At 43.6% G+C, this 12,537-nt stretch overlaps 1 long non-coding RNA gene across 1 annotated transcript; it reads right to left on the bottom strand.

Annotated features, from left to right (window-relative positions):
• Positions 1 to 3,024: 3,024 nt before the first annotated feature.
• Positions 3,025 to 6,257, bottom strand: LOC123125121 (uncharacterized). The gene is made up of 3 exons (XR_006461286.1): positions 5,829 to 6,257; positions 5,529 to 5,716; positions 3,025 to 5,300 (listed from the first exon to the last, which is right to left on the bottom strand). It is a non-coding gene; the product is annotated as an uncharacterized lncRNA (long non-coding RNA).
• Between the last annotated feature and the right edge of the window lie 6,280 nt (positions 6,258 to 12,537).

Here is a 12,537-nt window from a genome sequence, read left to right as displayed (position 1 = left end):
GCTCCCTTTCCTCTTACTTGCTTTCTTCTCCCTCCACTAGTAGAAAACAGGGCTTTGGTTGAGGCCTGGGTAAGGGCATTAATCCCGGTTCACTCACGAACCGGGACCAAAGGGTGCATCAGTCCCAGTTCGTGAGGCCAGGGCGCCGGCCGGGCCTCGGGGGCCATTGGTCCCGGTTCGTCTGACCCCTTTGGTCCCGGTTCCAGACACGAACCAGGACCAATGGGCCTTGCTCCTGGCCCAACACCTTTAGTCCCGGTTGGTGCACTACTAGGAAAAGGGCTATAGATGATATGGCCACTAATGGTGCACGAGACATGTGGTGCGCCATTAGTATATACTAATGGCGCACCATGTGTTGGTGCGCCATTAGTGTCCAAATACTAATGGCGCACCACATCCACGGTGCGCCATTAGTAACAAATTTTTTTCATTTTTTTCAAAACTAGTAATGGCGCACAAGTGGATAGTGCGCCATTACTAGTTAAACTAGTAATGGCGCACCACATCCTCGGTGCGCCACTAGTAATTTTTTTAAATTATTTAAAAAAAATTCAATTTTTTTAATTTTTTTCAAACCTAGTAATGGCGCACCAGTGGATAGTGCGCCATTACTAGTTAAACTAGTAATGGCGCACCACATACACGGTGCGCCACTAGTAAGTTTTTTTCAAAAAAAATTCAATTTTTTTTCAAAAGTTTTTTATTTTTTTTCAAAAATAGTAATGGCGCACCGTGTGAGCGGTGCGCCATTACTAGTTGAACTAGTAATGGCGCACCCCTCCCACGGTGCGCCATTACTAACTTGGCCCAAAATTTCCACCGAATGCACCCCCCCCTGTGGACCGCCTTTTCAGTTTAAAAATAAATAAAAGAAAATGATGGAAATGTCAAAAAAAAATAAGTTTCCCATGTGATATGTGGCCTACTTGGTCGGAAAATTTACAAATATGAATTTCGACTTTATTTGCAAAATCTCTCTGGAATTTGTAAAATGGGCATAACTTTTGCATACGAACTCGGATTAAAAAGTTTTTCATATGAAAAATCATCTACTCAAAAAGTTACATCCGATGAGATTTTCAAGAGTGACAACCTACCCTCATGGATGGCATACACTGGATATGCCGTGCTTAGCATCATCTCATCAATCCGCATACCCCTGATGTTCCGTCAGATCAAGTGGTACTATGTGATAGTAGCATATCTCCTTGCACCTGTGCTCGGGTTCTCCAATTCCTACGGAGCAGGTCTCACTGACATCAACATGGCCTACAACTACGGCAAGATCGCCCTCTTCATCTTCGCAGCCTGGGCTGGCAAGAAAAATGGTGTAATTGCCGGCCTGGTTGGTGGTACGCTGGTGAAGTAGTTGGTCCTCATGTCTGCCAAATTGATGCATGACTTGAAGACGAGTTATCTCACGTCGACATCCCCAAGATCCATGCTTGTCGCACAGGCTATCGGGACGGGCATGGGCTGGATCGTCTCACCCCTCACCTTCATGCTCTTCTACAAGGCATTTGATGTTGGTAACCCAGATGGCTATTGGAAGGCGCCGTATGCACTCATATATTAGTGACAACTCTGGATCCAGCCAGAAGCAGAGCAAGGCAAGCGTCATCACAACAATAAGTAGATGATTAGATCCTTGTATCTCCTACTTTAGTATGCATGTAATTGCTTACTTTGGTGTGTGCAAATGTAATGTGTGTAGTCACTTTTGTAATTGTATGCTTAATTTGGTTATGCAATGCTGTCTTTTTAAGTATATATGTTGATGCTCTGTAGACAGACCGTAGATGGTGTGCGGACAAAGAAAATCACATCGCACACGGACTAAACAATGGAACCCGTTGGTGATGTTTTCATCAATCACTCACAATTGTATACCAGCAATCGTTTGCTCACAACACACACGGCTTGTTAGCATTAATCGTATGTGTTCTTATCGGTCTTCGCACACGTTTCTGATTACAGACCTGTTTGCCTTGTATCACACACATCTTGTTCATTTGAACCGTTTCTGTTCTTATGTCTCAACGCAAACAGTTCATCCGAGTGAATCGCATGCCGTATATCGCACACATCTTTGATCTTGCTGACCATTTCTTTTGTGTTGCCTAATCACAAACAGTTCATCCGAGTGAACCGTGTGCTGTACATCGCACACACCTTCATCTGTCTGCCCATTTCTTTTGTGCCTCCTCATCGCAAACGGTTGATTGAATTGAACCGTATGCCCTGCATCGCACACGCAACTAAAATCTGAACCGTGTTTGATGCATCCTCCATCGCAAAATTTTTATACATTTCTGACAGTTTTCCTACACCACCGTTTGCAATCATTGCATCGCACACAGTTTCTCGAAGGGTCTCTGATCGTAGTGTCGCGTTAGCAGCATCCGGTAGTAGTGTGGACTAGTTTAAGGCAGTAGAAGAAATTTGATTGTGTGGTTATGCTCTTGGATATGATTGATAGCATTTTCTTTATGTGATGAATTGATTTTAATATATTATGGTATAACCAAAATGATGAGTGTTAAAACCAGTGAAGTAAAATCAGTAAAGCTTAATGGTGAGTAGTGCAAGTAGAAAACTTTAATGATGTTGATCTGTTTATTTTAAGTTGTTTGTAATGCATGTCGAATAGTTGCATGTTCATGACATATTGTGACTCGAGATTTTCACTTCAAGTAAACTTGATGTTAATTCAACGTGAACATAATGTTGATCGGGTCATGGTGCCACTGAATTGAGTTTTCCCAGTGCAACCTTGTTTGCCTTTATGGGAAGGTCATTATTCAGCCCGTTGTCATGCCTCTGGTCGGTACCTCCAACGAGGGAAGGTTATGGGCATGCGGTACCCTAGCCCGTAAGCAGACATAACCTTGTGTGCCCGTTTGTTGTTATGGTACCTTGTCCCCGTTTGGGACCGTTTAAGTTTTGCCACGACGGCGGCCGTTGATGCCTTTGGTAGGCCCGGGGCCACCCATGACTTATCCCAAAGGGGAGTTGGTCGGAGTGGCCGGGAGAGTGTCATGGTAATGGGAGGGTTCTGTCGGAATGTCGTTGGTCTACCCGAATGGGAGTGCGAGGCCATGGATTCCGTGGTGTGGATACAGTGTGCTAACCTCTGTAGAGTGTTTATTAAATCTATCGGTAGCCGCGTTCCCGGTTACGGACATAGCTCGTAAGTAAGTCACACCATGGATCAACATGATTAAGTAATCTTGCACACTAAATTCTTATGGTTCGCACTGTTTATGTGATGATTTGTGAGACCATGAAGATGATCATTGTGGAACTGAAGTGTTGGTTTCGTTTGTGATCCGGGTATGGTCACCGTTTTGGTTACAAGGTAACCCATCTGGTAAGAGAGTCCACGGGACTCGGTGCACGAGTTGATTTCACTGCATCAGTAGTATGTTTGGCATTGCATTTAACCAGATTAAATGTCATAATATTGTTTGCCATTATGCTTATGCTTGTTGTGAGCTTGCAAGTACATTCAATGTACTGACCTGGTGTGTCATGCCAGCTTTCAGGAAAGTCTTATCAGATCAAAGTGCTTCCCATGTCTAGCTCGTGTCCACATCGGTGTCCCTATGCTATGGAGTTCCACATTGTCGTCGTTCCGCTGTCATGTAGTTATCGTGGTCGAGGCCCCTTCATGTCCATTAAATAATGTACATATTTTTCAGCCGCATCGTGTGTGCCGCTTGGCCTCACTACTTGATGTAATATCAAACCTATGTTTCCGCTAGCATCAATAAATCGGTTGTTTTCTGTACCAAGTTGTTGTGTGTTGCCAGAAAACTTGATCTCCGGGCTGGCAATGCATGGTAAACCGGTTGCTCTGAGCTGGGGTGCCACAGATACTTGCGATGAGGCTGTGATGCTAGTGATGATGCTTGCGATGAGGCTGTGATGCTAGTGATGATGCTTGCGATGAGGCTGTGATGTTAGTGATGATGCTTGTGATGAGGTTGTGATGCTTGTCATGTTTGTAATAATCCATATTTGAGTATGTTGGAGTATGTTGTTTGTGTGGAGTATGTTGGAGTATGTCTAACTCCACTTGTATGTAGTGTAACTTCATTTAAATTTTTACTCCAAGTATTTTTACTCCATATATTTTTATTCCATGTATTTTTTACTCCATATATTTTTACTCCATACTCCATTTGTATGTGTATATTTCTACTACTCCATTTGTATGATCACTCTCTGATACTCCATAATCCATAATAATCCATTTGTATGATCATTTGATTTTTGAGTAGGAGAGTAGTAGGAGAGGAGAGGAGTGAATCTAGAGAAGAGAAGAGAAGAGAAGAGTATTTAGAGAAGAGAAGAGTAGTACTCCAATAAAGAAGAGAATTTAGAGAAGAGAAGAGGAGTATGTGTAATAATCCATAATTACACATAATTTAGAGAAGAGAAGAGAAGAGAGCAAGAAGATGGAGGGCACAAGACAAACTACTGAAAAGAGAAGAGAAAGAGAAGAGAAGAGAAGCAAAGAGAAGAGAAGAGAGCGAGAGTAGAGAAGAGAAGAGTAAGAGAAGAGAAGAGAATTCTTTGCACTGCTCCTCTTCCTACTCCAAGAACTACTCCTACTCCTAACAGAAAGAAATTAAGTTAATTAACTTTAAAAAATCAGTTAATTAACAGGAGTAGTTCTAAGGTGAAAAGTAGTTTTAGTTAATTAACAGGAGTAGTTCTAAGGTGCAGAGTAGTTCTAAGAACTACTCCTACTCCTAAATTTAATTTACTGAAGAGAAGAGAAGTGAGTAGAGGAGAAGTGAAGAACACTAAATTCCTACACTAAATTACTCAAGCCTTGCTAAACAGCAAATCCTATACTCCAGCACTTAAAAGTAAAGTTCCTACAGAGCAAGCAATTGGCTTTCTTCCAATGAGCTTGATACTCCACAGATTAGGTTGCAGCAAAAATGCAGTACAGAGCAAACAATTACTCCAAACAAGCACTATTGATCAGCATCCTACTCCTGAAAACAGGCACTACTTGCACTTACAAATTCGTTGTGAATTACTGTAAAGTAACACACTGATCATGGGAGTACAAAAGGTTTCAGTTAATTCAAATTAACTGAAAAGGTGTAATTTAGTTTCAATTACTGGTCAGTGCAATCAAGAGTTTATTTACTGTCATTATTTAAGTTGCGAGACAAACTGTATGTGCATCCAAAAGATTTCGGCTATGAGTATCCGCTTACTAAGATTCGGTGCATCCTTTTCCTGAAGTTCAGCCAAGTGTTCTTTTCCCGAATGCTCACCTACAGCAGCAACATTGCACAAAAGAGGCGAATTCAGTCAAGTGCAGAGACGAGTCAGAGGCAAATCCAGTCAACATTTGCACAAAGAACTATTGTCTCATGTAACTACAGAGGCCAGGACGCCCTCGTCGCCCACCAGGACCAGCCTGTACGCGTGCACGCTTAGATTCCGACTCGATGCCTGAACGACGGTGAGGTGAGGAATGACGGTGAGGTGAGAGGGAGTACCTTTGTTTGCAAGGGAGTGGTTGTCGTCCGCCTCGGCGAAGCCGCAGCCCAGCGCCTCGGCGAGCATCGCTGCCACGGTCCTGCAGTAGAGCATTCGCATAAGAGCAGAGCAGAGGGCAACTGCTGCTCCCCATGTTCTCTTCTTCAGTCTTGTAGTTGAGAGAGCAAGCAACAAGAGGGGATGATTGCTGGAATTACCCACAAACGGCAGGCGATTCAGTAGAAATTCGTAGCTGGAGGCTGGCCGAATCGGCTCTGCCCCAAACAATTTCATGGAGAGAGGGAGAGTAGTGAACTGACCTGGAGCTGGATCTAGACGGAGGAGGTCAGAACCGGCCATGGCGCTCCTCCCTCCGCCGGGCTCTCCGTCTTCCTCGGCGGCGACGACAGGACGAGAGCAGAGAGGACTACACAAAGTAAGAGCGTCCGGCACCACCCCCTCCTCCCGCTGCTCCAGTCCAGCACTGCCCTCCTCCTCCCGCTGCTCCAGCACAGATCGAGCACCGCCGCCCACAGATCGAGCACCCCGGCTGGTAAAAATTTCACCTTTAACCAACGAGGGGGAGACATGTTGCTAGTTTCAGGGGTGGTGAGGAGCAAGGCTGCGGTGAGGAAGACACCGACGAGAGGGAGAGGGCGGCGGCGAGGGATCTAGGGCGGGGAGGAGCGAGTGGTCGTCGGGGGCCTTGTGGTCGTCGGGGAGAGAGTGTTGGCCGGGAAAGAGCGTGTGGTCGGGGAGAGAGGGAGTGCGAGGGCAAGAGGGGAAACGGGAGAAATATCATAAGGCGACAAAAAAATGAACTGATTATTCCCAATGACAAATACTCCCTCCGTTCTGATTTACTCCTCGTGGTTTTAGTTCAAATTTAAACTAAAACCACGACAAGTAAATCGGAATGGAGGGAGTATATCGGAACAGAGGGAGTACTTCCTTTACTACTATATATGCATGCATGATTACTACTTACATGCAAACAGTATGCGCAAAAAAAAAGTATGCTTGTAACATGTTCATTTTATATTACTATATATTGGCTAGTTGTTACAATCAGTTGTGACATGTGGTGGGGGACGCTACGGGTTAGTTTGATCAAGTGTGGGGTTAACCAAGGTAGAGGTGCCCGCATGATTGGTCTGAGCGCAGAATAAGTCAGTGTACGCTCTCGCACTGTTTAGCGACCCTATATGTACTAGTAGAATGGCTGTGCGTTGCCATAGGCTTTTTGTAATTTTTACTGATTGCATAAATAAACATAATGCATGCCAAATTCACATGTATAGAAAAGATAGAAATGGGATAACATAACAATGTTGCTCTTCTTGTATTTGTCCATATCTCTTTCTCCATTGGTTCTAAATTTTCTCGACACACATCTTATTTCTCCAACCCTACGAAATCCTGCCCACGATTTACCTTATAGTTTGACGAGAAGTTTGATAAGTAAACTAAGGTGGAAATTGTTCAGAAGATAAGTAAATTAAGGTGATTGATTAAGGTGTGGACAAAAGGTGTTGCGGACAAAACAAACTGGTTGGAAGATTTTATTTTTCTTCTCAAGGGTCGTGGTGGGTGGGGAGAACCAGTTAACAAAGCATTCTGCCAACAGGAAAAGGAACGCTACTCTTTTGTTTTTAAGTAGTATATTTCTACCGTTAAAGGCAGTTGGTACGTAGTCATATCTTCCCCCCAACCCACCTCTCAATCGAGTAGTCTCCCCCTCCATCAATGTTTCTCTCTTCTCACTGGGTTTTTCTTCTCCCACCGTTTTTTCTGCTTTATTATCTTTTTCTTCTCATCCGCCGCTACCCCTTGCTAATCCTCGCCCCCGTGCTCTTTCCCACACACGAGGTTGCCGTCCTAGCCTCTTCCCACGACATCGGTCCCTGGTGACATCACCACCCCATGGAACAACAAACTAAAAACATTGATATGCACACATGGTATAGAAAATACATAGACGTCATATGCACACATGGTATAGAAAATACGTAGATGTTATAAGAATAAACAACATTTACCTTACGAGGAATGAGCTGATGATTGCCCGCAAAACAACACCACAATTCGCCCATAGATTACAGATTTACAGGCAAACATAACAGTATAATCAGTGGCACTTATAAGACATGCATTCCAGCAGTAGAAGAATTATAGGTCATCATGTAAGAAAAGGAACGATAACCCATGAAATTTACTTAGAGGGGTTAACAAAATCAGAAACTTCTGTATACAATTCGCATAAAATATTATGAGTTGAAGTCTTCCATGGGTTCAACATGTATCACTGGCGCCCTACACTCTCGCACAAACTCTTTCTACCCGTATAAAATATGCGAAAGAAAAACAACATTACGAACATGATTTAGAATTTGCAAGGACTTGAAACAAAATGGCAGGATGCAAAGTAACATGGTAATCTTCTGTTAGTAACATGACACCCTTCTGTTAGTTATTGGCCCGTACATATGAAACCCCTCATCATATAAATATCAACTTACGTCCAAAAAAATTAGGGCAAGATGATACATAGGCGTAAATCAAACTGAAAACGATATTGCCGTCCATTGATCGAACATTACCATCTACATGCGTACATAAATATTTGTAGACAGTTTTGGAAAGAAACAATGACATTTGTAGTCCACAGTTGTTTATTTACACATGCTTATCCTGTATATATGTTGTCTACACATCAAGACCTTTCATAAGAGAAATCCACTTTCAAATATAGGAGTGCATTTTGCAGCGTGGAAGAATATAACCATTGGATGTAAAAACAATATCCTATGTTACTGAATATTGACAATATATAATATGGTAGTGTGACTCTGTATAAAACAAAATGCAAGAACTATAGGGGTGCATTTTGCAGCATGGAAGAATATAACCTTTGGATGTAAAACGTAAATCAGGATTTACCAAACAGCACATGGAGGAAAATGGAGCGACATCCAGTAGTGCAGACAATCTTGGAATGCACCTAAAAACAAATTCTAGAAGCTTCTTACGTGGGTGCACTGCTAAAAAGCAAAGAGCCTCTTTCAATGTTGTCTATCCCTTTCCGGTGAACAAAATTAAAAACTTGTAAAAAATAATAAAACTTCATTGTATATGAATGCGGGAAAAAGAATGGTGTTAAACGACTTATATTGTGACTTGTATGCCACGCCTAGATAGGTAGAGATAGGTGGAGATCTTTTCTGTTTAAGTCTTGCGCATGTCTATCTCTATGTATCCTCATGTAATCTCTTCCTGGTTGTTAGCTGTTACAACCGAACCATGTAAACCCTCACGCAATCAATATATAACCGCGGGCCTCTGTGTATGGAGGTTTGAGACGCTTCATACACATCGAACATGGTAACCAGAGCCGACTTCTTCCCCAACATCTAGCTATCCCCATCCCAGCCATATCCACCCAGCCTTCTCCAACTCCGGCCAAACCCACCTCCATCCACCATGTCTTCTAGCAGCCAAAACAACTCCACCGGCCTGAACTTCACAACATCTGAGCCTCTCTCCAGTACAAACTATATCCTATGGCGAGCCCAAGCTCGTTCCCAGATCAGGGGATCGGGTCTATATGGGTATATCGATCAAACAATCCGAGTGCCACCCAAAACCATTATCACCAAAACCTCAGAAGGAAAGGATCAAACTAGTCCTAACCCTGCCAATACCCCATGGCTGATTCAAGATCAGCAGATTGTTGCATACCTGCTCCATAATCTTTCCAAGGAAGTATTAGTTCAGATAGCTTCGTTAGAAACATCCCATGCCATCTGGGCACACTAGTGCAGAACCGGGATCTAGCACCGGTTCGTAAGGGCCTTTAGTGCCGGTTCTGTAACCGGCACTAAAGGGTGTGGACTAAAGGCCCCCCTTTAGTACCGGTTCAGCACGAACCGCCACTAAAGGGTGGGGACTAAAGCCCCCCCCTTTAGTACCGGTTCAGCACGAACCGCCACTAGAGTGCCACCACGTGGCACGAGCCAGGGCCCGGGGGCGGGGAGACCTTTAGTACCGGTTGGTAACACCAACCGGTACTAAAGGTTTGGGGGGTTTTGGTTTTATTTTTTATTTTTCCTTTAATTTTGTGTTTTCAATTTAATTTAGAGATTGTTTTTACATTATAATGAGTTGTTAAATCACTAGGTGAAAGTACCGCGGATTAGTTTGAAGTGGATATGGATCGTCCTAAGTGATCAAGTAATATGGATATGGCATATATATACTTGATCACTTAGCTAGGATCGATCCATCCAGTTGAAACTAATCTGCGGTTTCTTTCATAAATGATATAATAACTCATCATCATCATCATCATCATATTAATATAAAAACTCTTTCATCATATCATCACCAACAATAGTACTAGCTAGCTAATAATCATCATAGTCGTCATTACCACTATTTAATCATCATAGTCATTACCGCTATCTAATCACCACCAACACTAGCTTAAAGAAGAAACATTCACTTGTACCAGAAGCAAAGATATCATCGAGTTCAACATGGTCATGAGATTATAAGCATTCATAAAACCACAAAAGCAAATCACTTTGAGATTAAGTTCAGGATGAAGAACATGGACATGAGAGGACAAGTACTAAGAGCATGAACTAGCTAATCACTCCTGCTGCTCTCTCTCAGGTAAAATAACATATAACATGTGTAGCTTGCCTGATTCATCATATTGGAGCATGCAGATGAACCTGTCTCCTAATTGTGGGCTGCACTTCTGATTGCTGCCCCCTAATACTTCTCCGCGATCATTCATAATTTTTCTCCAGTCTTTCACTATTAAGCATGCCTCGGTTTTAGAAATCCTGAATGCACTCATGTGCGATGTAGGATGTCTTGGCCGTAAGCTAACCATTGACATGCGACCTTTAGTCTCGATCCACTGAGGCACAACTGTCATCGGGAGTCCCTGTTGAAGAACATCGTATAGTAACATACTTAGCAATGAAGTTTAGCTTGAAAAATAATGTATGCAAAAGATGCATTGAGGACAAATAGTAAAAATCTTACCATCTTTCCTAAATAGATGTGACCATAGTTCAATACGATCACTATTGGTCGCACGTTTTGAGTACTAAGATTTTCAAATTCAGGAAAATAATTTCTCTTGACAGCATTAAGATCCTCAAGCCATGAAACATAATGACTTATCTTCTCGCAGTTTAGTTCAGCCCCGGGACAGTGGACGGTCCTGTCTACCAAGCGCTGGACATGTTTTCTTGAATGGAAATAAGCTGTCAATAGAAATTAGTTGTCACCTATTTTTGAATAAACAATAACGAAGACATAAATATGGTTGAGAAATTCACATAATGGTAGAATTGGAGGCGTCTGCACATCGACCCAAATGTCTCTATTACCTTCAATATCATCTTCTGGACGAATATCAAAGGTGATAACCATATCAGGCTCAAATGCATAAGCCTTGCATAGTGCTTGCAAAGTTTTGCATTCAAAATAGGTGTAGGTGCCTGCATTGTATAATTTGATGTTGAAGGTATAACCATGCTTGGTCTTCAAGTAAACTCTCTTTACCTCCATAGTTTTGTTAGGACTGAAACCTATCTTATCCAAGACAAAAATTCTTGCATGGCAAGGGATATGCTAGTAGAATAGTGAAAATTTAAAATTATAAGTTGAAGCAAATGAAGCAAAAGTCATGCTTAATTATGAAAAAGACTTGTCATTGTGACTTACTGTGTGACACCCGGATAATTAAGCTACAGCAACCCTCGGCTAATGATGCCACGTCACCTCGATTACTATTGCTAATCTCGCGTTAGTTCAAAACCTATTCAAATTCAAATTCAAAATCAAGCAAACAATAAAACTTTTCAAATATTAAAACTAAAATGTTTGGAGTGAACCAAATAATTCATAGGAAATTGTGGTGGAGAAACCACCCTTTTATAAAAATGTTTAAATACTCAAATGTGAATGAAACAGCAGCATAACCAATTTACTAAATGCCTTTTATTATTTATAAAATGTTAAACTATTTTATTTAGTTACCCAAATTAATATGGCAGTAATAAATATAGTAATACTAATTTAGAAACCATTTGTGTATTTTATAAAACTGTAACCATTAAAGAAATAAAAGAAAACAGGAAAGGATAAATAAATAAAAAGTAAAGAAAACAAAATAGCAAAACAAAAGAAGTTAAAAGGGCTATTGTTCTACTGGGCTGAGAAAGCACAGTGTGAGGCCCAGCCCACCACCACCGTTATCCCCCACCTCTTGTTCAGGGGGGATCATGGCGTTCATCCCCCGGTGCCATGGCCGGCGGTGCGCACGTGTCGGCCATCCCGTTGCCCCCGTGATGGATAAGGGCAACCCCGGCACCCCTCCCTCGAAACCCTAATCCCCTTTCCCATCTCGCTCGCTCACTCTCTCGATCCAAAGCTCGCACCCGAGCGAAGCCATCGCCGCCGCTCACCATTGCCGTGGCCATTGGCCAAGCCTCGCCGTTCTGAGGTGTCCAAGAGGACCGTCGTCGTCATCGACTTCACCTGAGCCCACTAGATGGACCCGAGCAGCCGCAGTCATCGATCCCCTTCGCCGGTCGTCCGCCCCATCCACCGCCGTCGGTCCGCTGCCTCCGCACCTCCGTGGAGTTCGTCATCCGCATCGATGTGAGCTCCGCCACTTCCCCGTGTATTCCCGAGCTCGCATTCGAGCACGAGCACCCTCACTGCCGCTTCGTAGTTGTCGTCGTCGTCGTGACCGAAACCGCCGTAACACCGCCGTATCGCTCGCCCGTGGACGCGCTGGAGTTTCAGCCGCGCCCACGCACGCGTTCTCCCTCCTGCTACTGCCCGTTGCCGCTCCCCTGTCGTGCGTCGCCGCTCCCAGCGCACACGCCCGCTTTCTGCCCTCACGCTCGGGCTTCCCCCCCGCCCCCGCTGCTCGCCCCGGGCCTCTGCCGCGGCGGCTCCCCTGGCCGCCCGCACGGCTCCCCTCCGCCTCGCCGCGCCTGCTCC

This window comes from Triticum aestivum, chromosome 5D (assembly GCF_018294505.1).
Source record: "Triticum aestivum cultivar Chinese Spring chromosome 5D, IWGSC CS RefSeq v2.1, whole genome shotgun sequence".
NCBI lineage: Eukaryota > Viridiplantae > Streptophyta > Magnoliopsida > Poales > Poaceae > Triticum > Triticum aestivum.
The sequence above is the reverse complement of the archived record's forward strand: the minus strand, read 5'-3'. Positions and strand labels throughout refer to the sequence as shown.